This window comes from Monopterus albus, unplaced genomic scaffold (assembly GCF_001952655.1).
Source record: "Monopterus albus unplaced genomic scaffold, M_albus_1.0 scaffold194.1, whole genome shotgun sequence".
In the NCBI taxonomy this organism is placed as follows: Eukaryota; Metazoa; Chordata; class Actinopteri; order Synbranchiformes; family Synbranchidae; genus Monopterus; species Monopterus albus.
Genome location: NW_018128074.1, coordinates 161,811 through 172,229, shown reverse-complemented (window position 1 = coordinate 172,229; position 10,419 = coordinate 161,811). Strand labels below are relative to the sequence as shown.

Genomic DNA, 10,419 nt, shown 5'->3' with positions numbered 1-10,419 from the left:
GTTGATACTACAAAGAATCTTGAAGGATATTGAATTATGGAAGACCAGTGATCATGTGGTTAGAATTTTCGAGAATAGGCTACAGGTGAAGTTAGGCAAATTCACTAGTTATAATAATATTTTTATGATCAGTTAATGTGTGTTTTACCACCGTACACAACATGTAAACCATACCACTGCACTCTGGTTTGATGAAAGAGAGGGGAAGACGGAATTTAAGCCAAAACCAGAAGTTTTTCCTCTCTCTCTCTCTCTCTCTCTCTCTTTCTGCGCTTGTTTGTAACCATGCGTCACAAGCACGTGATCCCGTGGACGCATTTCAGAGCGCTGTCCAATCAGAAAACGGGGGTGTGTGATGTGGGCGTGGCCTGGTTATGTCGCTGTGAAAATGTGGGTAGACGAGCTTTGGCTTAAGAACAAGTGACCACTCCATATTTAATAATAACCAGGAAGCTGATGGAAGGTTATGGAAGCGGTGACGAAACAGAAGCTAAATAGTGGAGCCGGAGTGTTGCGCAACAGGCGCAGTCGGTAAGTTATCTCCACTTCCAGTACAAACTGTTCATTTCCATCCACTTTCTAATGCTCTGCTAACTCATGTACCACCATCTATATGGACTTAGATTCTAGTGCCTCTCTAGGCGGTAGGTTGCCTTAATAACCGATAACAACGTGCTCTTTTTAAACTCTGTATAATGTTTAATGACGTTACACTGTATATGCCTTTTTTGTCAAATGCAGAACTTTGAAAACTGGTCAAGTGACATTTCTTATTAAAGGCTAATAAAAATTACGCATGCCCGTGATTTGATTATCACGGTGTAGCACGCAGTTTTCATCGTTACCCGGAAATAAGCAAGGTGTTTGTTCACTGTCGTTTCCTGTCTGTGCGGATTTGTGGCTGATTTTCTGCGGAGCCAGTGAGAGGGCAGAGGAGCAGGGTGGGATGGAGAGGTGTGCTGGATGCGCTGCTGCGGGAGGATGTTGCGCACTTCAATTTACCTCCGGAGTGAGTGGTCTGCGCATCCATGGGTAGGCTACTGCGTAATGATTTCATTTATGAGGTAGATGTTTTTGGTCTGTGAAGATGTAAATATATTTGATTCAATGTGTGATATCCCGTAATGTCAAAATTACAAGCAGCAGGACGCAAAGTTTGATTTAAACTCAATGAGGAGGGGATACTTTAATTTAATGTAGTGTTGGAAAAAAGAATCATAAGCAAAACTATATTTTTGCTATGTTTCAGGGATTGTATTTTATATTATGTATTGTATTTTATAGGCTACAGACTTTAAATGTTGTTACTATTGTGCCTGTCATAGTGTGCCATGCCTATTATATAGTGCCATTTCCAGCTGAATACACCGTATTTAAACTTTAAGGTGTAAAGACTTGTTTAAAAACAAACAAACAAAAAGATCTATAACTTCATTCAGGGGTATTTTATTGTGTAAAGAGCTTAAGTTAAAATTATGTGATTTTGTTTTTCCAATTGTTCATTTGCAGAAATAGTGAGATAGAATTAATTCTTTCTAAAGGCAATTTTTTTTGTTCGTAAACCTGTGCCTTGACTCTGCTCCATCCATCCAGAGGTTTCTCTGACATACGCACTTTTTATTCCTGATGTAAACAAACCCCCCAAAAGCAATACTCTTATTTAACACAGGATGGCGTTTTTGTGCAGGATTGCTGTGCAGATCATCTTTTTCATCAAAATATTAGAAATCAGCATTCTTGGAATGAGTGAGATATTGTATGGCAGAATATTGATGCAATAATAGAGAGTTAAGATAAAATAGCAGCTTGCATATCCAAATGTGAGCTGGTGCATGTATGTTGTCATTTTGTGTTTACTTATTTTGTTGACAGAAGATCTGACACAAGCATCTGCTGAGATTTGGGAAAATGGCCTGATATCCCAGAATCCCAAACTGACTGCGATCGGCTAACCTATTGATTGCTGACTGCTTGAGAGGTGAAGTAAGGGAAAATGTTCAATGTTGTCCTTGAATTCATTTCATAAGGAAATGAATATATTAGAGAAGCCAACAAAACAACACAGTGCAGATTAGATATTTAAATAGCATGCCTCGCAGATTATGAATATTGCTGTTCTCTTTTCAATCAGGGAAATTAGTGTTTGCTTTCAACTTTCTGTGAAAGGTAAGAGCCAGTACACTTCACAAGAAACACAGCCAGGTACCGCAGGGCAAGTAGCACAACAGTGCACTGCTGTTTATATCAATTACTGTCAAAAAGTCTGATCTGAATAACCCTCGGCCAGGTGCACATTTGCAGGATTTAAGTGCAGAGTGTAGCCAGTGGTCACAGAACCAAAATTATTAAAGTCTACAAGTGCACAGCATCAGCGCCTCGTTAGGTGATGCCAGAAACTGCTGAGCTGAGTGCAAATGTCTGAATTCACGGCGTATACGTTTGTCATGAACTAATGCCTGGAATGTTCTCAGGGCCTGCTGAAAGTAGAGCTCTGCAGGACAGAGCGTGATGCTGGAACACATGCTGACAATGCCAGCGAGAGCCTGATTGCATTCTTCTGAGTGCTAACTGCTGATCAGGTAACAACAGAAAACAATTAAACAGTTTATTTTCAATAACACACTGCTAAAACATAATGCCTTATGTGCCTAAATGGATGTGTGAGTACATTTAGGGTTTATGCCCACTGTTTCTTGTATATCTAAAAAACAATATGAATGGAGCTGACTGGGCACTTTTCCAAGGGAGAGATTAAGGTTTAGGGAGTGGAACAGGCATGGCTGATAGATGGCATGGCTAAATTTAACACAGTGTTCACTGGATGAGGAGCATACGTAAATAGCAGACAGGAAGGAGCAGCAGCAGTTGGATGTACCTTTAAAGCTGTAGCGTGCCTTTGGCAGCACAAACACAAACCACTGGCACAGTAAAACTTCCCGTTCTTGTTGGAGGCTACAGGCTGCAGTGTGCTGTAGAATACCCCAGTATCAACCATGGTGAAAGACCTGCAATGATTTGGTGCAGTTATAGTAGAACCGGCATATGACAACACCGAGTACAGACACACATTAAATGCATCAGTTATATAATAGACCATGCAGTGGTGGAAGAAGAAGAACTCAGACCCTTCACTTAAGTAGAAGAAGCAATACAACAGTGTAAAAATATTCTGTTACAAGTAAAAGTCCTGCATTCAAAATGTTACTTGTGTACAAAAGTATCAACACCAAAACATGCTTCAAGTAGTAAAAGTACTCATTGTGCAGAATGACACACTTCACATTCCTGTATCATATTATATTATATTTAGTGATGATTTGTTGTGTACATTACATTTAATGTTGCAGCTGGTGAAGGGGGAGCTAGTTTTAACCACCTAATATGCATTTAATTTGAATTCCTGCTTGGTAGCTTGTGAATTGTCCCCCATAGATCAATGAGGTCATATAATCCTACTGTATGTTGTATTAATCTGGTTCTGAAAAGCAACTAAAGTTCTAAAGTAAATGGAGTGAAATAAGAAGTACATCCAGTAATTTTAGGAAATCTTGCACCGCTGTTAACTTGCATTCATATTCCTCAGTTATCTTGTATCAGATGCACATATAGAGTGAGGATGTCTTTATTCTAGAAGAGCAGAGAGACCTCAATCCTCAGATCAATACTTTCAGCATCTCCCTGTCTGCTCACAACAAACATGCTTTGATCCCTCAGATCCCTTACATTTCACATGCAGCTCGAGGGTGAAAGCTGATTCTTTTACCGGTGCTCTCCTTTCTCAGTCCTGTAAGGTGAAGCTGTGGGCTCCGTATCCTCTGTCACCAGTGGGGAGTTACGCCACCACCAGCTACAAGTGCTTTAGGAAAAACATTTAACGGCACATGAAATGCTGGATGAAAATCTAGACTTGTGACTGTAGGATAATGGAAAACAGAGGGACGGACTGTGCTTCAGCAGCTCATTCAAACCTTTCAGATATCCAGTGTAATATTACAAGGTTGAAGCAATCAGCGAGGCTGCACTGCAGAAGAGAGAATGTTCTCAAAATGGAGCTGACTGCAGTTTAACACTTGAGTTCAAGCCAACAGTTGTGACTTTCAGAATAAATATTATCCCAAAGCTTTCATTTCTCTTTAGTATATAAAGAGGACAGACCTAATGGGCACGGCCTCGCCGAGAACAGATGAGCTCAAAAAAGAGACAGAACCAGGCTTGTTCCTCTTATTGCCCTGCTGGACGTTGTTTGCAACATTGTGGTGGCTACGCTAATTGGCTAATTTGACATATTTAAGGCCTACAATCGTAGCAGACTGCATTGTTATTTTTCACTGCAGTGGCCTTTCCCCAAACTAATTATAGGTCTAGATAGGAAAAAACATTCATATTGTATCTTGATTTGTATGTAACAGGTCCCAGTGTAACGTCATCCCTCTTTTGCATATAACCAAGTAACTAGGTGCCGTGCTCGTCTTCTTCACTTTGTCACATGATGCTTTTATCCTGAAGCAGAGGAGAATAGCAGCTGTAGCTTCACACTTCAACCGAAGGTGTCTTGTCTAATGGAGTTTTCCCCGTTAGTCTTGACCCGTTTGTCTTTTTGTTTTTTTTGTTTTTTTGATAATACTTGGCAATAACGTTTTATGCTTCAGTAGTTAAAAAATACACTGTTGATTAAGGGCAATACTTTTTAGTGTTGCACTCTAAAAAGTGTTATTCTCCTTTTATCTTCCTGCAGCTCTATTGCGTCATTTACGTTAGAAATGAAGAATCATCTGATCCAGGTATGTCCAATAAACTACAGACCCAAATTCTTAAAATAAACTCTGCTAATGTTTGACTGGACCACAACAGACTATTTATAAGGCAGTAACACAGTCCTTGTAGCGTAATGTAATACAATACACTTACATAAACATTATACCATATTAATTTGCAATACAAGATTCATGAATAGTTTAACTGGATAGCAGGATTACTGTGAATAGATACAGAGGATGAAACGGTTTTCTGCTTCCTTTAGGGCAGATCTGTCGTGGGAAACATGTAGAACTGAAAAAGGAAGTAGACGTGCTAGGTCCATCCACGGTGTCAGAGTGGGGATGAAAAGGTCAGTTACCTCACACTGTATGTTCTTTTTAATGTTTGCTCTTCTCTGGTGGTAAAAAGTAGTAATACTGAATGAGGAACAGCATGCACTCAACATCAGAAGGCACTGTATGAACCCACATAAGGGTACTACAGAAGAAATTCACAACACATTAAAGACGAGCATCATGAGATAAGTGGAATCCCTTATTTGACAGTATTTAACAAAGGTAAAAGACCGTCTTAGTGATTATGCAACTGATACATAAGTTGGCGATGTGCCTTTAAAACCAGTGGGTTGTCAGGTGATCGAGGAGGCTCAGTCAGCTCAGCCTCACAGACAGAGCAGCCAGAGTGCGTCTCTAGCACAGTGCAGAGACAACAGTGCCAGAGAGGGAGAGAGACCCAATTATAAGGGGACATGGGGGGAAATGGGGACACAGCAACGTCACAGAAAGGGGGACAGGGATCTTTAGTGGTAGGGTCCCTTTAACTGCAGTCTGCTCATGCTCACTTGCCTTGTGTGGCAGCTAGCAAGTGTGTTTCTGGCTCAGCTTGATCAAGAAGCGCGTTGTGTAGCCACAACAGTGGTATAAAAGCACAGAGAATTAAGTGCTGCGTCACACTCAGGAAGAGGAATAGTGTGACCATGCGTGCGTGTGCACAGCTATGTGTGCATGCGCACGTACATATGCATTTGTGTAGGGACTGTTCTGTTTCTGTGTATGTGTCAGTTCGAAGTAGCAGGTAATGACAGATCTGTTGTAACAAGATGAAAATAAAGAGTGCGTGTGTTTGAGAGGCAAGCAAAACAGGGAGAGAGAGGGAGATACAGAGAGGGCGAGGGAGGGAGAGCAAGTCAGAGTGAGAGAGAGATTTTGGATTAGTTGCTACGTCACTTTTTTCATGTCGGGAGAAACAGAAGCTGAGATAACAGAAGCCCAGAGTCATCGAGTTTTCCACCTGAAGTGGACACAGCGATTTCGGACAATCTGGGCTCTCTCCTCCTCTTCCTCTTCCTCCTTGGTAGTTTTGATCTGCTCTGCCTGTCGCTTTTATGTGTGTGTGTGTGTGTGTGTGTGTGTGTGTGCTGTGTAGTTCCTGTGAGCTATGGTGTCGGGAGTTTCAACATGGATGCTGAAGATGTTACACAGTTTCTCTAGGTCCTGTTATGACAGCATGCTAAGATGTGTATGTGTGTATTTGTCGGGCAGAGGTGCGACAAAGGGGTTAACAAAAGAATATTCTGGAAGGTTCTTAATATCACAACGAAGCTCAGTCAGGAATGTTTTGCTGAGAATTATCCAGGTATTCGAACGTCGTTTTTTTTTATTTTTTGCCACCGTCACCTGAAGGAATACAGATGATTACACTGGCGCAGATACTGTAGGTGAATACGGTCATGCACGGTGCCGAATGAAACACGTTTAATACACCATTATATGGGAGTGTGTAGAGATGCAGCCAGGTGGGCAGTACAGCAGCCATAGCAAATGAAATAGTACGAGAAGTTCATCGTTGAATTTAGCGAAAAGGCTGATGTTGTATCCGTAGCTAGGTGTGTGTGTGTGTGTGTGTGTGTGTATGTGTGTGTGTGTGTGTGTGTGTGTGTGTGTGTGTACATGCATGTATCTGTATTAGAACTGTTGACTGCTGGCCTACTTGTTGTGGTTAACCCTTGATGGAATTGAAAGGAAAAAAAAAGAGTGTGGGGTGGAAGAGGCCACCATGTATGAAAGCTGGGATCCAGCTGTATGTTGTTATCAGACAACAGATCTGTGTCGGTGTCTGTGGCTAGTGGCACGCTTGTCACGTGATTTGTTTTCACCCTCCAGGGCCACAGGGATTTGCCAAACCCTTCCCAAGGCACATTTGTTTCTGCGTAGTTAGGAGAGACAGAGATGGTGACGCAGTCCTTTCTGGGCTGGACTTTGCTTCCACCAGTACACAGCTTGGATCTCTCTCTCTCTTTCTCCCTCTTTCTCTCTCTCTCTCCTGGGGAAAGGGAGCAATGGAGGGGACTAAATGTCATGGTTCAGGATCAGAGACAGAGAAAGAGAAGAGGAGGAGAGAGAGAAAGAAAGGGAGAAGAGGAGAGAGTTGTTTACCTAGCTCTCTGGGTGACTCTGCGTTGGCTTCTCTCCAGTTCACATGCACTGGACTTCCTAAAGCTGCTGCATCACAGGCCATCGTGCCAAAGCTGGATTCTCATTGGATGGGAGGAGCTCCCCTGGTTCCAAAGCAGGGCTATATTGGCTTAGTGCAAGCAAGCAGCTGGAGCTGAACATCTGATTGGTTAAGAAGCGCTTTCCTCTTACACAGAGGTTTTCCTTGGATACATGAACACGTTGTATGTTGATATATTGTTAAAAGGTACCAGAAGATTTTGGAAAAGTAGTAATATTTGTTTCCAGTGTGAGTTTAAAGGGTAGTTATGTCATGAAAACCAGTCTTTTCATAGAAAATGTTGCTGCATGTGTTTCCTGTGTGGATATCTTTACAGGTGGACAGTGGCATTTATCAGGCGATTATGATTCATTCATCTGTACTTGCCTCTTACGATACAGTAAGCAATCCTCAGGCCTTGCTAATGCAGTGATTTACATGCGTGGATGTTTCCTGGAAAGGGAAACATTCCTTCAATTAAGCTGGTCGTGTTCCGTTTATAAGGACGTGCTGATTTCCAGAAGAATTTTCTGGAAAGATCTGCTACAGTCTTCAGGAAGAGGTCTATGCAGAGAAGCGTAAATATTTATTTGGTTGCAAATTGTATTCTCCATATGCTTGCCCTTAGACAAATTTTACATTTTAGCATGTGACATGCTGTGCACTGACCAAGAGTGTCTAGGCTGCACTAGATGCACTGATAGAACACTATATTTTTCCAAAATTTAATCCCAGATTATAGTCCTGTCTGAGAACCTTCCCGCAAATTTACAGTGATGTACATATCTGTTATCTTCAAGGAAATTACAGGAAATTATGGGACCCAGAAAATAACCAAGGCCTTCCAGTTTACTGTGCTTTGTACCGTCAGCTGCTCAGCATCTTCTGCATAGTGTGACGGCCTGAATCTCTCCGAGACCTTTGTTTTTGTGTTGAGAGTGACATGAAGGGCTCAGATCCTTAGATGAGAAAGAAGTCTTCTTGTTTTCCTGGCTGGAAGTCCAACATCCAAAACGCCACATTTCTGAGATGATGCAAGAGCATGTGTGGCTGCCCATGGTCTGCATTGCAGCTCCTGCTTCTACAGTCAGCGCCTCTCTCTCTCTCTCTCGTAAATGTGCTGATGGTATGACAAACTGTATACTAAGGCTGTGTATTTATTTTGTCTTTTGTAAAGAAAAAGATGATTTGTATCATCAGTGCTGAAGCTGGTACTCTCCCAGTCGTCTCAGCACTCTGAGGGGGGTCATTCGTTGTGAATGAGTTAACACTACGGTTCGTCTACTAGCCTGTGTAGGCTACACTGCAACACGAGGCGTAATCGTGACGCACATTCAGAGACAGCAGTACACTATTCCATCTTCCCTCCAGACAGCTGATTCATTATTTGAGGTTTTTTTTTTTTTTAAACAAAAAGCTGTAGTGGAAGTCAGTAGTACAACAGTTAGCTCTCAGATCTCTTATCATGCATGTTTCACTGCTGTTTATTCACTCAGCAGTTCAACATTGGTATTCAATTCCTATTTCTCTAAAGATTTTCAGCCTTCCAGTCTCCCCCGTGTGCTTCACAGTTCCATCCTGACTGTGTTGCTGACTGCTCTCTGAAGGCCTCCTGTCCCTTTAAATCTTTTATAAGCGTTACACAACAGGTCCAGTGGCACACAAGCAACAAACAACCCGAAAAAGAAAACTGATGGGGTTAGGCTGAGCCAGCTAAGCAAAGGAACCAGACACCTACGGACAGACGGGCCCTGTGATCAGCGCTGTCGCTGTGGCTACCATGCAAACACACAAACACACATACGTAGGCTTACACACAAACAGCCCCGATGGGGGAAAAATGACTTGGCTTGGTCTGACAGGGACTTGTAAGGGCTGAGGGGATTTGGTCCTTCTTCTTATTATGAAAATCAAAGTATCTGATGTTTAGAGGATGGGCGAGGCTTCCCTGATTTGACTTTAATCGGTTTCAAGACAAGTATTTGTGGGGGTTGTCATTGTAAACATGAAGAGATGAAGGCAGACTGTGTGTGGGTGTGTGTTCTGGAAGGGACAGGGGAGTTTGAAGCAAGACAGAGTTGTCGCTGGTTCTTTCACCTGCAAGCAAAGAGTGAAAACGGTAGGATGGGAAAAAATGGATATTGAAGCACTTCACAACAAGTCAGTGAACTGGCCACTACCTGTGCATGCCCCGCCCTCTCAGTGTATTGTAGCTGCCTGTCTGCGTCACTGACTGCCACTTCCTTGCTCTTCCCTTGTAGAGGCTGGAGACCAACGCAGTATCATCCTCACTATTCTACTGAACAACAGAAAGGAGAGGACTCGGTGAGGCCTGTCTGCATAGAGCTGCAGGTGAGCCTGTTTGTTGAGGACCCATGTTGGCAGCGTTTTGTGTGTCTGTTCTTGTTTGGCCCTTCACACATCTGCAAAGCTTGGATCAAGTATCAGATCAGTCATGTGGGCGTGTTGGAGAGAAATAGGGAGAGGGAGAGAGGAAGAGAGAGAGGTTTTCTGGCGCTTTCTCGGTGGTTTTCCATTTCATCTCTTTCTCACTCTCCCTTCACCTGCTCCCTTCTGATCTGCTTTCTGCCCTGAACCAGGACAGTGAACAAAACCTCTTCCTGGACACGAGCCTGAGAGCCTTAAAGGATAAGGCTGGTGATTTTCTGTTTTAATTAGTGTCAAAAACCCTAATGAAAAAACTACATTAAATGTTTATCCTACAAACAATTACATTCTGTGTATCCAGAATCTCATTTAGCTTGTTTTTATGTGCCATAGAGCTCCATTGTTGTCCAAAAACAATTTTAAAAAAAAATCAGTGAGCCACACTGTTACACTGACATGTTTAAATATGGTTTACTTAGAAGCAGCTCTGTACGTAATAATGGCGATCTCTTTCACTGTCTGTGGAGAATAGTTCCTGTCAGGCAGAGGCCTGAGCACGCTCAGTTTGCATTGGCTTTTTACCTTTTTCAACCTGTGCACATTAGAAAATGAAGTGCTCTGCAGGTGGTTGTAGGAATGTCCTGACTACACAATTACCCACTTATTAACCACAGATCCTGTGTTATGCTGTCAGTAAATTTTGTCCACTCTACAAACAAGACCTCAGCTGGTGTCGTGGTCGGCATTGCTGAGTTCTACGGCTGCACTGCTGGGTTCCCA

At 42.5% G+C, this 10,419-nt stretch overlaps 1 long non-coding RNA gene across 1 annotated transcript; it reads left to right on the top strand.

Annotated features, from left to right (window-relative positions):
• The first annotated feature begins 2,453 nt into the window (after positions 1–2,453).
• Positions 2,454–9,593, top strand: LOC109970325 (uncharacterized). The gene is made up of 4 exons (XR_002276401.1): positions 2,454–2,579; positions 4,736–4,781; positions 5,021–5,107; positions 9,513–9,593. It is a non-coding gene; the product is annotated as an uncharacterized LOC109970325 (long non-coding RNA).
• Positions 9,594–10,419: the final 826 nt, after the last annotated feature.